This window comes from Pogoniulus pusillus, chromosome Z (genome assembly GCF_015220805.1).
Source record: "Pogoniulus pusillus isolate bPogPus1 chromosome Z, bPogPus1.pri, whole genome shotgun sequence".
Taxonomy (NCBI): Eukaryota; Metazoa; Chordata; class Aves; order Piciformes; family Lybiidae; genus Pogoniulus; species Pogoniulus pusillus.
Window position 1 is genome coordinate 97,604,439 of NC_087309.1, and position 3,838 is coordinate 97,608,276.

Here is a 3,838-nt window from a genome sequence, read left to right on the forward strand (position 1 = left end):
AGTCCTTCTTTTGTTGTTAATGAATTTGTATAAATATGTATTATTATCCTTAATGGCTATAGCTAGTTGAGCTCTAGCTATGCCTTGGCTCTCCTAGTTTTCTCCCTGCATACTTTTATTGCATCTTTTTAGTCCTCATGAGGGGCCTGTCATCTCTTTCAAAGGCCACAGACTCTCTTTTTTCTTGAGGCCCAGCCAAAGGTCCCCATGCAGCCAGGCCAGATGCCTTCCCCATCAATTTGGTTTTTGGCACACTCCTGTGTGCCAAAAAGGCTCCTGTGCCTTCAAAACTTCCCTCTTGAAATATGTCCAGGCTTCTACTACAGACTTCTACTACCAGACTACTATATCCTTCAGGGTGGCCTCCCAGATGACTTTGTCAATCAGCCTCCTGAACAGGCCAAATTTGCCCTTCAGAATTTCATTGTGACAGTTTTACTAAAGCTCTGCTTGTTTCCTGAAGGATAGAGAACTTAATCATCTCGTGATCACGGAGCCCCAGACCATCTCCAACCTTTACTTCATCCACAAGTTCTTCCCTGCTCATAAGAAGCAGGTCCAGGGGGCCCCTTCCCTGGTTGGCTCCCTCACCAGTCGTGTTTAGGAAGGACATTGAGATGCCTGAGCGTGTCCAGAGAAGGGCGACGAGGCTGGAGAGAGGCCTTGAGCACAGCCCTATGAGGAGAGGCTGAGGGAGCTGGGATTGTTTAGCCTGGAGAAGAGGAGGCTCAGGGGTGACCTTATTGCTGCCTACAACTACCTGAGGGGAGGTTGTGGCCAGGAGGAGGTTGCTCTCTTCTCTCAGGTGGCCAGCACCAGAACGAGAGGACACAGCCTCAGGCTGTGCCAGGGGAAATTTAGGCTCGAGGTGAGGAGAAAGTTCTTCACTGAGAGAGTCATTGGACACTGGAATGGGCTGCCCAGGGAGGTGGCGGAGTCGCTGTCCCTGAGGCTGCTCAAGGAAGGATTGGATGTGGCACTTGGTGCCATGGTCTAGCCTTGAGCTCTGTGGTAAAGGGTTGGACTTGATGATCTGTGAGGTCTCTTCCAACCTTGATGATACTGTGTGACACTGTGTCAGGAAATCATCCTCCACACACTCCAGGAACCTCTGGGATGGTTCTCCCTGCTGTATTGTACTTCCAGCAGACATATGGGAAGTTGAAGTCTCCCATGAGAACAAGGGGTAGCAATTGTGAGGCCTCTCTCAACTGCTTATGAAAGATTTCATTTGCCACTTTGTCCAGGCTGGGTAGTCTACAACAGATCCCCACCACAATATCACTCTTGCTGGCCTTACTCCTCTCTCAACCCTATCATCATCTTCATTAATTTGTATGTTTTCACGTCTCTCTAACACAGAGGGCCACTCTGCCACCTCTTCTTCCTTGCCTGTTCCTTCTGAAAATTGAGTAGGTGCATGAGAGTGAGAGACAATCTTGCATGCAAGAGCCTTGAGTATTTTATAGTATCTTAGATATAATATAATATTATAATATCATCTTTACAGCTTCAAATTATATGAATATAATTATATGATTATTATTACAATAATATAATTGTTATAATAATATGATTTTATTATAATAATATGGTTATTATATGAATACAGCTTCTAATTATGTGAATAAAGAACTAACCATGCTCCCACAACAAACTCAAGTAGCAGAAATAAGCAAATCCACAGTGTAACATTGACTGCATAAGGTAACAAAAATTAGAAAATTTAGAGCAAACTCTCTATTTTTATGCCTTTATTTTGGTGTTAAAATATTGCCAACCTAATAAAAGCAATAATCAGAGCATGATGGATATCTCAATTTAAAGTATAGAATATTAAAAAAATTAAAAGAAAGTAATTGTATTTGCCTGGTTTTATGTAGGGTACAGTTTCTATGATTCTCCTGAATGCTTTGAATCGGTGGACAGTCTTATAAATATCAGCTGTAGGGCATATTAACATTCTCATTTCCATTGATTGTGTCCTATTTTCCTGAAGGCATCAGTGATGCCTCTATAATGAAGATGTTGTAAGTACTGCTTGGTCATAATTACCACCAAAAAATCCACCACTTATCTTGATAGTATCTGGAATAAACAAGTTCTCCATAAATCATGAGTTTATTGAAGAACACTGAGCACCTGAAAAACAGAACTTCAGCACATGCAGGGGTTCAGAAACAGCCTTTCAAGTTTTGCAGCCCCAGTTCTGCTTCTCAGGCAAACTTTACACAGCCAAAGCACAAGTTTTCTGCCCTATTTCCTCTCAAATCTTATAATAATTCATAAACAGCAAAAGACTCATGCTTATCAGCCTGTCTTGCCTTTGAAGGTCAAAGTGTTCATCTTGCAACAGCTGTGTGTAGACAGTACAGAAAAGAGTAAGAAGTGGTGCAGGTGGTACCAAAGAATTAGCAATTATTTGTGTGTAGGATACAGATTTACAGAATGGACCATTTTGTTAGTGTGCACCACAGTCTGCCAACTGATTTACCCAAGCCGTTGATGGAGCTACAGTATTTAGTGTGCAGTCCTGTTCAAAATCTCACCATTTAAAATCCTACAAAGATAAAAGCTGCTAGAAAAAGAGAATTGGATCTAGCTTTCTGAACTGAACACAATGTGTGATTTAAGTAAATTTTCTCATATAGACATAGAAAATGACCATTATGTTTTCTGGATAATTCTTTTTCATCTATTTAAAGTGCTCATATTGCTGAAGAAGGGCATAATTCATTTGGGCTTTTAAAAGAGTATGTCATAAAGCTCTTTTCTCCAGGGAGTACTTGTATATAAGTTGTGTGAAAAGCCTTTTCTTTTTTCTGAGGTTCTCTGCATCTTCTGAATAAAAGGTACTGTCACATGTGGCCACACATTTGTTGAAAGAATTTTCCATGAATAGAAATAAATAGTCTAGGCATAGGAAGAGTAATGCTTTAGTTCCTTTTAATTCAGAATCCTTCAATAGTGCTTATTAGGAACTGGAAGAGGAACCGAGTAATGGCCTGGGTTTGGTGACCCACAGTAGGTCCAGATAAATACAAATGATATGAAGTATGAATGTTTTATTAGACCCTTTTTAGGCTCTTGCTTCTCCTCTCTCCACCCCCACCCCCCACCCCGAAATAAAAATGCAAAGAAGATAAAATCTTCTCAATGGAATTTTGTTATTTGCCCTGGCCACCTCAATCAAGAAGTAATTTGTACATAAAAGCAGAGAAGACTGCAAAAGGGCTTGCACCTGAGCAAAGAGATTTTTCAGAAAAAAATAAATCTTCTGAGATTAAGCAATAAAATATTCAGCTTAAGAAGTTTCTGGACCTGAAAAAAAAAAAAAAAGGTAGGAGAAGCACTCATAATATCTCATTTCCCTATTCCCATTCCACTTAAAGGTGGATATCTGTCAACCCTTTTACCTTCACATGTGGACAGTTCATGCTGGCGATGCCCTTTTGGATACATGTTTCTTCCTTCTTTCAAAGCCTTAGGCATACTGTTTCATATTTCACCTGTGTTATCTGTATGTCATAACTGTGGTGTCATCTGGAAACACTTGCAAAGCTTAAAAATTAATATTCACGATCTAGCAAAAATGTGGATATTTGCTACCTCTCCTTCTTGGGTTGTCTCATTGCTTTCTGTACTCCCAGTAGCTCCAAACTGCCCAAGGTCCTTGGAAGAGTCAGCTATATATGTTTATATACAAATAAGTGTATCTGCAAATTGTGTATAGGTGTTACATGTGTAGATCAATTTATATGGAGATTTACCAAGATCATCAGTTTGGGGAGTTTTGCATTTGCCATTTTCTTCCACATCCTATAGTTTTTCTCTAGGT